This window comes from Dama dama, chromosome 13 (genome assembly GCF_033118175.1).
Source record: "Dama dama isolate Ldn47 chromosome 13, ASM3311817v1, whole genome shotgun sequence".
Classification (NCBI taxonomy): Eukaryota; Metazoa; Chordata; class Mammalia; order Artiodactyla; family Cervidae; genus Dama; species Dama dama.
In genome coordinates, this window is record NC_083693.1 from 30,346,275 (window position 1) to 30,360,569 (window position 14,295).

At 39.3% G+C, this 14,295-nt stretch overlaps 1 protein-coding gene across 4 annotated transcripts in view; it reads right to left on the reverse strand.

The window, feature by feature from the left end:
• The window catches only part of BLM (BLM RecQ like helicase), an 86,917-nt gene extending 74,670 nt beyond the window's left edge, over positions 1 to 12,247 (reverse strand). For all 4 annotated transcript variants that reach the window (XM_061158758.1, XM_061158757.1, XM_061158760.1 and 1 more), the window contains exon 1: positions 12,144 to 12,247. The gene's annotated coding sequence lies outside the window, so the exon portion shown is untranslated. The remainder of the gene's footprint in view (positions 1 to 12,143) is intronic.
• Between the last annotated feature and the right edge of the window lie 2,048 nt (positions 12,248 to 14,295).

Here is a 14,295-nt window from a genome sequence, read left to right on the forward strand (position 1 = left end):
AGTAGTTTACTAGTTTGCTAAATTTTTCAAGATACAAGATTTTGATTGATTAATCATGTTTTTCAGTTCTCTATCTCATTAATTTCTGCTTCTGTCTTTATTATATTTTTGCCTCCTGTGCTTTCATTTGGTTTACTTTGTTGTCCTTTTTCTAACTTTCCAAGCTTGCAATTTAGTTCATCTATTTTCTTTCCTTCATTTATAATGGCTTTAAAGTTATAAATTCCCCCCTTCATCACTTCATTATATGTGTCTTACAGAGTCTGATTTGTTGTTTTCATTTCATTAATTTTCAAGAATCCTTTATTTCCATTTGTATTTCCCTTGTATCCGACAGTACGTTAATAGAAAGTTTTTAATTTTCCAGATGAAGGGCCTTTGCCTTTAAAAAAAAAAATTCTAAATTTCTAGTTTTGTTGTACAATGATAAGAACAGTTCAAAATATTTGTACTTTTGCAAATATACTAATGTTTTCTTTGTGACCAAACATATTGCAAAAATTTTAAAAAGGAGAAATTTCACTGAAAACAGAGTTGCAAAGTCTTGAAGGGGGTGCTCTCCTCACATGTACCTTCCTTCACAGCTTGCTTTATGTTCCTGGGCAGGAAGCTTTATCACCCAATTTTTCCTTTATTTTTTACTTTATCACCCAATTTTCTCCTTGTTAAGCAACAGCACAGTCAATGAGATCTGCAACTCAGCCACTCTGAACTCTTGCTTTCCTCCAATGGTCTTGGGTTCAGAGCATCCCTTTCCAACTTCTTTTTCCATATAAAGTGAGGTTGTTCTCCTATGTTTTCCAGGCTTACCTGTGGTTTGCCATAGTTTGCACGTCCTAAACTGCAATTCCTCTGCCATTCCTGAATAAGTTCATTTTGCCAGTAAAATAACCATTTTATTTTTAAGGTTGATAACATGAACTATTTTTATGAGTGTAAAATGCATACTTGAGTAGATATGTTATTATTGGACTAATCCTACAATTTTTCCATAAAAATTACTTTAGTTTTTCAAAGTAAAAAAAGAGAAAGGAGGAAAGAGATCCAGGAAATCCTTATGTTTGGAAATAAAGGAATATACTTCTTAAAAAAGCATGCATCAAATATGATAACGAAGTGGGCATTAGTATATATTTTTTAACTGAACAATAATGAAAGTTTACATATAAAAAACTTGTGCTATGCAACTAAAGATGCAATTACAGGGAAATGCACAGCCTTAACTATTCTATCTCATATGTTTTTCATTTTCACAAGTGAAAAACAAAATAAGTCCAATGAACATAGAAAGAAGAAAATTATAAAGAGCCAAAATAATGAATAAATAATAGAATCAGTAAACAAGGTTTGTTCTGTGAAAAGACTTATCAAAAACAACAGAAAAAGGATGAATAACTCACTATCAGGACTAAAAGAAGAAACTCAATCACATATAATATAGACATTAAAATAAATAATAGATTGTTAGGAACAACTTTGAGCCAGTGAAATTTAAAATTTAGATGAAAGGGACAAATTTCTTTACAAACACAGTTATCAAAATTCACTCAAAAAGACAGAAAGCCTACAGCCTTACAGTTATTTTAAAGAAATATCTGTGGTTAAAAATCTACCCATAAAGATACTATCAACATCCAAGAGCTGGTGAATTCTTCTGAGCATTTATGACAATAAAATATTCTAATTTTTAAATACTTTATTTAAAATCCCAAATTTTATGAATGATTCAAAAGTACAGAAAGACTGAACCTCCCAACTCTATGAAGTTAGCATAATTTTGGTACAGAATTCTGCAAGGGCAGTTAACAAGAAAAATTACAAGTCAATTCTCATGCATGAATGTAGCTTCAAAAAATCCCAAACAATATGTTAGCAAGCCAAATCCAGTCATGTATAAAATATACTATGACCAAGTTGCACTGTTTCAGGAATGCATGGTTGGCAACGTTAGTAAATCAAATTATTAAAGCAGAAGAATCTTATGATTTTTCTCAAGAGCTGCAGAATAAGCATACAATAAAATCAAATAAGTATCCATTCACAATGAGATCCATTCTTTATGAAAACTCTTATCAAAGAAGGAATAAAAGGGAACTTCCTTAACCCTATAGAGGGGATATACAATTAAAAAATAAACAAGTCTCCATCCAGTGGGATGAAATTTAGAAAGCTTTTCCTGTTAGATCAGGAACACTACAGGGATGCCCACTCTCACTACTTCCATATGATGGGCACTGGAAGTTTAGGCCAAAGCAGCACAGCAAGAACAGTAAATAAACGGTACAGGAGGACGGGAAAGAAGCAGAACATCAACATTCACAAATGAGACAAGTGTGTATACAGAACGACTAGAAGATCTTCAGATTAACGGAGGGGAAAAGCCTCAAGAAGATGTAAAAGGCAAGGAAACAGATTCTTCCCGAGGGATTCCAGAAAGGAACACAGCCTTGCCAACACCTTGATTTTAGTCCAACGAGACCCATTCAACTTTGGGACTACAGACTGTAAGATAATAAATCTGTGTTGTTTCAAGCCACTGAATTTGTGGTTACTTGTTACAGCAGAAAACAAATGCAGTGAGTTTAGGCAGACTATTGGATATGATGTCAGCATACAAAAATTAACTCTATTTATATATACCACCAATAAACAGAAAATTTCAGAAAGCTTACCACTTACAATGGCATAAAAATGTTAAAGTCCAAAAAATAAATCTACCAAACTATGTCTATGATTCTGTTCAGAAAATTATAAATAATTATTAAGAGAAATTAAGGAGTAATCAAAGGACTCTGTGAGACCCCGTGGAATTCTCCAGGCAAGAATACTGGGGTGAGTTGCCATGCCCTTCACCAGGGAATCTTCCTGACCCAGGGGTCGAACCCAGGTCTCCTGCATTGCAGGCAGACTCTTTACCGTTTGAGCTACGTAGGAAGCCCACAAGGAGTAAACAAACATTTGAATCACAGTCATGACTGGAAGACAACACTGTCAAGATGCCCATTCTCCGCAAACTGATGTATAACTTCAGGCAATTCTAATCAAAATTCTATTTTTTTCCCTTGAAGGAATTTAATAGCTGAGAGTATAGTTTATATGGTGATGCAAAATTCCCAGAATAGCCAAGACACTCTTGGAGACCTATAGGGTCAGAAGACTAGCGCCAGCAGACATATGAGGACTTACTAAAAACCTACTTTAAAAACAGTGAGATACTGATGCAAGGATAGGCAAATAGACCAGTCTCTGGTCTAAAGAGACTAAAGAATCCACAAGCAAGACACTTATATACAATATAAGTGTCCACAATATACAGACACTTAATTTATGACAAAAGTGGCACTGCAGAACACTAGGGAAGGAGTCTTTCAGTAAATGGGGCCAGGGCACTGGATATCTACATGAGAAGAAATGAAATTTAAACCCTACTTCAATCCACAGACATAAATCATTTTCAAGTGAATTGCAGCTCTAAATGTAAAGGGCAAAACAATAAAGTTTCTGGAAAATAATATGGAATAATTCTATAATCACCAAGAGATTTATCAAACAAGATATAAAAAGCTCTAACAAAAAAGATAAAGATAAGAAAAACTGAACTGTCATTTTAATTAAGAATCTTCTGTGTGCCAACTAGTTTAAAATAACTTGCTTGGTGGCTCAGACAGTAAAGAATCTGCCTGTGATACGTGAGACCTGGGTTTGCTCCCTGGGTTGGGAAGATCTCCTGGAGAAGGGAATGCCAACCCACTTGAGTATTCTGGCCTGGAGAATTCCATGGACAGAGGAGCCTGGCAAGTTAGAGTCCATAGGGCTGCAGAGTCGGACATGACTGAGCGACTTGCACTTTCAAGACCTGACACCTGAATATAAAGAAAAATAAGATCCTGATTGAACTTCCCAGGTGGCAGAGTGGTCAAGAATCCACCTGCGATGCAGGAGACTCAGGTTAGATACCTGGGTTGGGAAGACCCTCTAGAGGAGGAAATGGTAACTCACGCCAGTGTTCTTGCCTGGGAAATCCCACGGACAGAGGAGCCTGGTGGGATACAGTAGAGGGGGTTGCAAAGAGTTGGACACGACTGAACACAAGCAAGCAAGCAAGGTCCTGATTAGCACACAAGTTAGGATAATTGTTCTCTTTGGGGATGAGGATGAGAGGAGGCTTTTGAAGGTGCTAGCAATGTTCTAACCTGGGACATGGGTACAGAGGTGTTTGTTTTGATACATGTCATTAAGCTGCTATTGGTGGGGTCCCCAGAGACCACGCCCTCATGTTCAGTGACGAAGGACCCCCAGGCATACAGTCCCAACACACAGCTAAGTTTCATTACAGCAAGCGGTAAAGACACACCATCAGATCAGCAAGGGGAAAAGACACGAGAGTCCGTAGGAATCCATGCTGGCTTTACACACTCTCTCCCTCCCAGACAGCATGCTCTCTCTCAAGGAAAGCGTAGCTACATGTGCGCAATGGCTCTTCCCTAGGGAGCTCACCAGAGATGCAATGGTTAGGGTCTTTATCTAGGGCTGGTCACACAGGAACCCTTTAACCACAAAACATCAGCTTCTCAGAATGAAAGCAAGTGTTAATGCCCCACGTAGGCAAAAGGACCTTAATAGCTTAGGAAAGGTTCCAAAAGCCGAGTTCCTAGACACCAGTCAAGGGCCAATCTTGCATGCAGGTCTTTCTAAGGATAATTCTGAGGCCTACTATGTTAACTCATTTCTACAAAGCTTATGCGCTTCCCTGGTGGCTCAGCAGTAAAGAATATGATCCCTGGGTTGTGAAGATCCCCTAGAGAAGGAAATGGCAACCCACTCCAGTATTTTTGCCTGGGAAATCCCATAGATAGTGCCTGGCAGGCTACAGTCCATGGGGTCACAAAAAAGAGCTGGACGTGACTTAGCGACCAAACAACACAGTTTATTTGGATGTTTTCTGCACTTTTTTCCATGAAATATAATATGTATTATTTTACAGTAGGGTGGAGGAGAGAAAACTTAAGAGTTTGGGATTGTACACATTGCTATATTGAAAATGCATAATCATCAAGGACAAACTGTGTAACACAGGGAACTCTGCTCAATGTTATGTAACAACCTAAATGGGGAAAGAATTTGAGAAAGAATAGATACATGTGTATATATAACTGAATCACTTCACTGAACAACTAAAACTATCACAACATTGTTAATCAACTTTCAACATTGTTAATCAAAGTTCAGTTCAGTTCAGTTCAGTCGCTCAGTCATGTCCGACTCTTTGCAATCCCATGAATCACAGCATGCCAGGCCTCCCTGTCCATCACCAACTCCCAGAGTTTACTCAAACTCATGTCCATCGAGTTGGACATGCCATCCAGCCATCTCATCCTCTGTCGTCCCCTTCTCCTCCTGCCCCCAATCCCTCCCAGCATCAGGGTCTTTCCCAATGAGTCAACTCTTCGCATGAGGTGGCCAAAGTATTGGAGTTTCAGCTTCAGCATCGGTCCGTCCAATGAACACCCAGGACTGATCTCCTTTAGGATGGACTGGTTGGATCTCCTTGCAGTCCAAGGGACTCTCAAGAGTCTTCTCCAACACCACAGTTCAAAAGCATCAATTTTTCGGCACTCAGCTTTCTTCACAGTCCAACTCTCACATCCATACATGACCACTGGAAAAACCATAGCCTTGACTAGATGGGCCTTTGTTGGCAAAGTAATGTCTCTGATTTTCAATATACTACCTAGGTTGGTCATAACTTTCCTTCCAAGGAGTGTCTTTTAATTTTATGGCTGCAATCACCATCTGCAGTGATTTTGGAGCCCCAAAAAATAAAGTCTAACACTGCTTTCACTGTTTCCCCATCTATGTCCCATGAAGTGATGGGACCAGATGCCATGATCTTAGTTTTCTGAGCTTTAAGCCAACTTTTTCACTCTCCTCTTTCACTTTCATCAAGAGGCTTTTTAGTTCCTCTTCACTTTCTGCCATAAGGGTGGGGTCATCTGCATATCTGAGGTTATTGATACTTCTCCCGGCAATCTTGATTCCAGCTTGTGCTTCATCCAGCCCAGCGTTTCTCATGATGTACTCTGCATATAAGTTAAATAAACAGGGTGACAATATACAGCCTTGATGTACTCCTTTTCCTATTTGGAACCAGTCTGTTGTTCCATGTCCAGTTGTAACTGTTGCTTCCTGACCTGCATATAGGTTTCTCAAGAGGTGGGTCAGGTGGTCTGGTATTCCCATCTCTTTCAGAATTTTCCACAGTTTACTGTGATCCACACAGTCAAAGGCTTTGGCATAGTCAATAAAGCAGAAATAGATGTTTTTCTGGAACTCTCTTGCTTTTTCGATAATCCAGCGGATGTTGGCAATCTGATCTCTGGTTCCTCTGTCTTTTCTAAATCCAGCTTGAACATCTGGAAGTTCACGGTTCACATATTGCTGAAGCCTGGCTTGAAGAATTTTGAGCATTACTTTACTAGCATGTGAGATGAGTGCAACTGTGCAGTAGTTTGAGCATTCTTTGGCATTGCCTTTCTTTGGGATTGGAATGAAATTGACCTTTTCCAGTCCTGTGGCCACTGCTGAGTTTTCCCAATTTGCTGGCATACTGAGTGCAGCATTTTCACAGCATCATCTTTCAGGATTTGAAATAGCTCAACTGGAATTCCATCACCTCCACTAGTCAACTATACTACAATATAAAATAAAAAGTCAAAAAATTTTCATAATAAAAATGTTTAAAAATAGTTGACTAAAATTATATTAAATCCACTTTTAAGAGCCACAGATGAGAAGGTATCAGCAATACGTATAACAAATAAAAACTATCTGGAATGTAAAAATAACTCTTACAAAACAAGAATAAGACAACTCCACAGAAAAGACAGAATACTTGAAGAGTCATCTTAAAAAAGAGGAAATAGTCCATAAATACAAGGTGCTCAACTTCATTAATAATCCAGGGAACTAAAACCATAAGAAAATACATACACCTACCCGACAAGCAAAAAACAAAATCACAGTATCAAATATTAGAAAGGATGTGGGGCAATGAAAAGTCTAATACACGGGTAGGAGTGCAACCACTTTTGAAGACCATTTGGCTTCGGATCGAAAAGTAAAACCTATACATATCCTTAGACCCAGTACTTCTACTATTAGTTATACACAAACTAAAGAATGTGTGTAGCAGGGAGTATATACAAGAACATTCAGAGCAACATTAATAGCCAAAATCTGAAACCAGCCCAAACGTCATCAAAAGCAAGGTGGATAAACTGAGGCACAATCATATAGCAGAATATTCTATGGCAACAAAATAAGCTTTTATTACAAATCATTAAATTATTAAAAAAAAATTAGAAAACCTATATCTGCGCCTTCCCTGGTGGGCCAATGGTAAAGACTCAATGTTTTCAATGCAGAGGGCACAGGTGCAATCCCTGGTTGGGGAACTAATACCCTCATGCCACACGACATGGCCAAAAAATTAAAGAAGAAAAGGAAAACCTGTATCTACAATATGGAAGAATCTCACAAACATAATATTGAATCAAAGAAGAAAGACAAAGTAGAAACATAAACCATCAAGTCACTTACTGAGTTCAAAACCAGGCAAAACTGAATTAACTACAAAACTTACAGGTTCATACGTGGATAAGTTAATAAGAAAATTATTATTATAAAAAACAGGAAAATAGTTATCTCCAGTGTAGGGAGGATGTTATGATGAGGGATGCACACTTCTGGGGGTACTGATAATGTTACATTTCTTCATCTGGGTGACAGTTACATGTAATTACAGTTTTATAATTACTCTTTACATTTACATAATTTTAATATAAAGTTAAACTCTAAATTCTTTATACATATACATATACACACACACACACAATGTACTTAAAAAAATGTATCTACTTTCACACACAAATTTTTTTGAAAAAACAGCAACAAATAACAAATAAAGCATTAATATTAAAAACACATGAAGCTATGAAGAACAAATGATCAGGGAGTATAAATACACAGTTAACCAGAATATACACATACAAAATAATCTTACAGAAAAATGTTCAACTTTTCTAATAATTAATAGCATGAGGCAACATTTCACACCTATTAAAACAAGAAGGAGAAACGAATACTGTGATATTTTACAAGATAAATGACAACCACAAAGACTGAGAAGCTACATGGAATAATTTAAAACTGTGGAAAAAAACAGCAAATTTTGAATACACTAAGGTTATTTAGAAATTTTAAAATTTAAATTTCATGAGAAAATAAAAACAGCTGAAGTGAGTGAAAGATGGGATTATAACTGCAAAATTTTTCTTGATATTGAGAACATGGTTCATTAAGATATAGGACTTTTTAGATAAAGTAAACTCAACAGTTCCTTGCTATTCTTTAAGAACAAAGTCCCTATGTCATAATGCCAAGACCTTTCACTAGCTGATTTCAACCTGTATTTTCACTCTGTGCCAGGGATTGTAGGCGGCACTAGAGGACAGAGATAGGCAAGACATAATTATTACCCTCAATGAGCTTCTAGACGAGTAGGAAACAGACATGCCAATAAATAATTATAATGGAATGGGTTAAGTCCTACAATAAAATCTTTTCTTAAAAGTCTTATGACTTCCCAGATGAAGGTAAAATTCAGGAAAATCATAGAGCAGCTTTCCAAAGAATACTGAATTGGATCCTGAAGGACAACTGGAACCTTTCAGACAGGGTGGAAGTTGTGAGGAGTAATCAATGCACTACTTGTGCAAAGACTGGTGTGTACTAACAAGGATTAGAGGAGACCGTTGAAAGGCCTCATGTATCAAGCTCCAAGCAATGGAGACCCACAATGGCTTTTGGCATTTTGCTCCCCAAAATACTCTGCAGTTACCCATGGACCTCTTTTTCTATCCTTTCTTCCCTTAAATGAAATAAATACAAAATATAGCCCAAATAATATACAGCTGCAATGCAATCCCATGAAATTTTTCACAGAATTAGAACAAATAATTCTAAAATTCATACAGAATCATAAAAGACCCCAAACTGCCCAAGCAATTGTGAGAAAAAAGAACAAAGCTGGAAGTATTGCTCGCCCAGACTTCTGACTACAGTGCAAAGCCACAGAAATCAAAACAGCACAGTACTGGCATAAGAACAGACACATAGATCAATGCAGGATAGAGGGCCCAGAAATAAACCCACACACCTGTGATCAATTAATTTATAATAAAGAAGGCAACAATATACAATGGAGAAGAGTCTCCTCAACAAGTGGTGCTAAGTAAACAAAAAACCCAATCAAAAAATGGGCAGAAGACTTTAACAGACATTTTTCAAAGGCATACAGATGGCTAACGAGTACATGAAAAGATGCTCAATACTCCTAATTATGAGAGAAAATGCAAGTCAAAACAATGAGATAACACCTCATTATATCAGTGATATCTGACTCAAGATATCAGTCAGAATGGCTGTCATCAAAAAGCCTACAGATGATAAATATAGGAGAGAAAGTGGAGAAAAGAAAACCCTTGTATACTATCGATGGGAATGGTGCAGCCATCAAGCAAAGCAATATGGAGGTTCCTCAAAAACTGAACTACCATATGATCCAGCAATTCCACTTCTGGGCATATATCTAGAAAAAATGAAAATACTAATTCAAAAAGATACATGCATCCCAATGTTCATAAAAGCACTATTTACAACAGCCAAAACATCGAAGTAATGCATCAGCAGATGAATGAATGAAAAAGATGTGGTGTATACACACACACACACACACACACAGACATAAATAATACTCAGTCATTAAAAAAAAAAGAAATTCCGCCATTTGCAGCAATATGGGTGGACTTAGACCATTATCCTGCAATAACATTTAATGGAGTATAATCTGCAAAAATACTGAATTGCTATGCTGTATATCTGAAACAAACACAATACTATAAATCAACTATACTTCAAAGAAAAATATTACATATTAAAATATATAATTAACTAGTACTACTATATTTAATACAGTGTTTATATTTAATTTTATATTATATATTTCCTTTAAAATTTTTTATTTTAAATATTTCAAACATACAGAAAAGTACAGAAAATAGAACAGTTCCCATGTACCCACCAACCAAATTTAAGAATTTAAGTTCTGTCCTGTTGTTGTTTAGAACCCATGGACTGTAGCCCACCAAGCTCCTCTGTCCATGAGATTTCCCAGACAATACTGGAGTGGGTATCTCCAGGGGAATATTCCAGAACCAGGGATCAAACCTGCATTTCCTGTATTGGCAGGCAAATTCTTTACCACAGAGCCATCAGGAAAGTCCAAACTCTATCCTATCTCTCTTTTAAAGGCATAAAACATTTCAGATATATTTAAAATTCTATTCACTTCCCCTATCTTCCTCTTCAGAGATTGTGACTATCCTAAAGTGGACGTGTATAATTTCCCTGCACATTGTTCTTTTACTGCTCATCTAACATCTTTCTCCAATTTTTAAATCCTGGGTTTCCTCATCAGTAAAATGAAGGCAATAGCTCCCAGTTGCTGGGAGGATGAGAAATACTATGCATAAGGTGGCTATCATGGAGACTGACACTGAAAATGATTCAAGATCCAGAAATTTCCTTTCCTCCTACTAGACTATAAGTTACTTTTTGACAGTTAGCAGCCTGGCTAACTAAATGTTGTTTCAATTTAATTCTATTTATTATTTCACACAGAATACTCTGCCTCTCCCTTCTCTAATTTCGGCTCTCTCACCTAACCTCTCTCACTATGTCCCTTAACCTTTTTTTTTTTAATTGAAGTCTAATTGCTGTTGAGTTAGTTTCTGCTGTAGATAAAAGTGAATCAGTTACATAAATTGCTCCTTAGTCTTGACAGGGGCACAGGAGTGCTATTTATCCACACTGGTGGCACCAGGAGCTGTCAGGCTGTTGTTTTTCTCCATAACTTGTGGCCGACTCTTTTGGGAACCCATGGACTGCTGCCCGCCAAACTTAAGCCCCTCCATCTATGGGATTTCCCAAGCAAGAATACTGGAGTGGGTTGCCATTTCCTTCTCCAGGGTATCTTCCTAACCTCGGGATCAAAAGTCTCCTGCATTGGCAGGAAGATTCTTCACCACCAGGGAAGCCCAAGCGGTCAGGTACCTGCTCCATTTCAGGCTATTAGACGCCCAAAGTCCCAGGAAACCTGAGGGCAAGTAAGGGGTACAGGAGGAATCCCCCTGTTGTACAAGGTGTTTTGGGGTCTGTCAGTTCTTAATTTAAATCCTATCTCTAGCATTTAATCACCAAACGCCCTTTCACAAAGACACTTGTTTGTGCTCTAGTCTCAATGGCTAAAGCGAGAACAATCCTATCTAGTTCTCTGGGTGGTGATAAAAGAATCCTTACTAAGTAGTAAGTATTCTATGAAGTATTTACCGGCATCTACAGCATTAAGTCAGTTCAATACTAACAACTCCAAGATATAAAATAGGTCATCTTCTTCATATGAGAAGGAAACTGAGGCACTTTAAGTAAGAGTGGGAGAGTCACAGACCTCGTATGTGCAGGGGCCGGCATCTGAACTCAGGAAATCTGATCCAGTCTGTGCCCTTAACCATTTCCCTTTGCTGGGGGTAAGCTACAGTTTTAAGATAACGGGGTGTCGGGCACGTGGTACACAGCAGACACTCAAAACACCACTGCCTGGCTCACGATTGTGGAAGGCCATTTAGAAAAGTACAATGTTTTTGTTTTCCCTCGGTAGAGAAACGGGGTAGTGCCAGAAACCTAGACAGTGACTGTTCTGGGCCAGGCATCAGGGCAGGCACTGGTGCACACGAACAAGAATATAGTGGGTGCTAGGCTGGCTCTGCCCCCGACGCCCTGGGACAGCCTGGTAAAGTTAGCCCCGGCCCCCGGGCCTCTGTTTCCGCATCTGAGGATCCCTGTGCGTCTCTTCGCTCCTCTCATGCCGCTCGCGGGGCTGGAGGACTCCGGACTCCGGCCTAGCCGAACCAAGGGAGACAACGGGAGGAACCGGAGAGGCCTCCCTCTCCATCCCTGGGCCGGATGGCCAGGAACGGAGCTGGGCCAGGCGGACAACAGGTAAGTCAGCGTGCGCGGGAACTCACCTCTCCGAAAGTCGAAGCGGGCGGAACCAGGATCTAAACTACCCGCGTTGCTGCCACAGCCCCGGCGCCGCGCGCCAGCTCATTTCGCGCCGGAAGCCGACAGATTCCGATTGGCTGCGTCCTGAAGAAGCCGACCAATACTGTCCCTCGGTGGCACCTGTCCCCCGCCCCGTGGGCTGCTGGGGCGGGATCCGCGTACAGGGCCGAGAGGGGCACGTATTCGCAAAACCCAATCAAAGCCCGGAATTCGAGGTCAGGTGACTACGGTTAATCCCCCGGGCTTCCGGCCTTGGCAGAGTCCTTTGTTGTTAGTGAGTTACGGAGTGTGTTGCAAAAGACTGTCGATGAGAAAGGCCCCTGGAGCTCGACTGTGGCTGAATTGAAAACCCCCGCGTTTAAGGGGAGCCTGAGATTTTTTAGTTCCCATAGGCCCCGGCAAGGCTCTGAGCCCCGGTCTTTCTGGTTCTGTCTCTGAGACTTTGACTCCTGTTCTCTCCACCTGCTTGGTAATGCAGGCTTCTGCCCCACACAGTGTCTTCTAAGTGAGCAACTGGAAATTGTCACTGATGGAGAAAAGGGTGTCAAACTCAGATGCATGCAGGGACATGTGCAGTAGGTACTGAGGTTCCAAGTGATTTTTTCCATCAGGGTACTGTGGGCCCTCTGATGCCAGATTTTCTTTACTTCCTAAAGAAATGAATTTATTTCTCCTTAAAAAAAAAAAAAAAACCTGAGAAATCTGTTTCAGTCCTATTTTGTGAGTGAAATCTGCTAGGTTTTTATTTCCTTTTTCTAGGAAAACGTTGTTAGTTTCCTCTGTACAACAGCGTGAAGCAGCTGTATGTATACATATATCCCCTCTCTCTTGAATCTCCCTCCTTCATCACCACCCCCATGGCACCCCTCTAGGTCATCACAGAGAACAGAGTGGAGCTCACTATGCTCTACAGCAGCTTCCCATTAGCTATCTAAATCTGTTTTTTAAATGTTCGGAAACAAAGCCGAATGGGACAATCAGAACACATCCCTGTTGAATTACTGTAGGAAAAAAGCAACAGCAGAGTCAGCTAAGCAGACTTTTAATAGCAAAATGATCAGACAGGAAGCAGGATAGGGATAAAGAACAAAGAGTGACAAATTTACCAAAAGAATAAAGCGGTAACCCTTTAAATTCAAAGGGTACCCACAAGTAGGATCCTCTCTAGAAGTCAATAATGTTTGACGCTCAGGTGAGATCGCCCAAACCACACACTGCCTGAATTCTCCTTTTGTTTTTTCTTCACTGTCTTTCAACTTCGTGCTCTTGTCCAGCGCCAGGCATTGTGCCAGGCCCTGGAGAGTGTCCTTACGTTCATTTAGACATCTTTTGAGGAGGCAGACACTTGTACACTTTATGACGACAACACAAGCGGTAACAATGCTGACCTATGTTACAGAGGTACCTAGGAGAGCAGATTTGTCAGGTTAGGTGAGGATTTCAAAAGGTGTGCTGATGGCTGAGAGATAAATAGCATGTATGATCTGTAGGCAAAGGCCAGGAGACGAAAAACTATGTAAGGCAGCTTTAAGAAACTACCCGAAAAGGGGGAAATAGAAATTACACATTAGAGGAAACAGATGACACACGTCAGTTTGGACTTCACTCTGAAGACAAATAGCAACTGTTGGTTTTGGGGGCAAGTGAGATAGGGAGATGTTTGTGTACTACTCTTAAGTAAAATCAGTGATTTTTATATATATGCATATAGCTATGTATACATATATAAAATATGTTTATGTATACATACATACATAAATACATACATACATAAAAATGTATCTCCACCACTCAAGTTATATACCATTTCCAGCACCCAATAAGATTCCCTTGTGGAACTTCCATTGTGGAGTTAATTTCTGCCCTTTTCCTTTCTGAACATAGTATCTTCAAGCTTCATCTGTCTGTGTACCAGTAGTTCATTCTCTTTTATTACTGTGTAATGTAGAGGAAAACAAAAATTTTGAAATGGTCTAAAAACATGAGCTCTGAAATGGTTTAAAAATTGAGTATCCAGTGAAACCGTGGTGCTGCTTGCACACCCTTCTGGGATATCTGACTTGATGAGTGTTCCATACCTTTCATTGTCATGGAAATAACTTAGTTTTTTTAAAG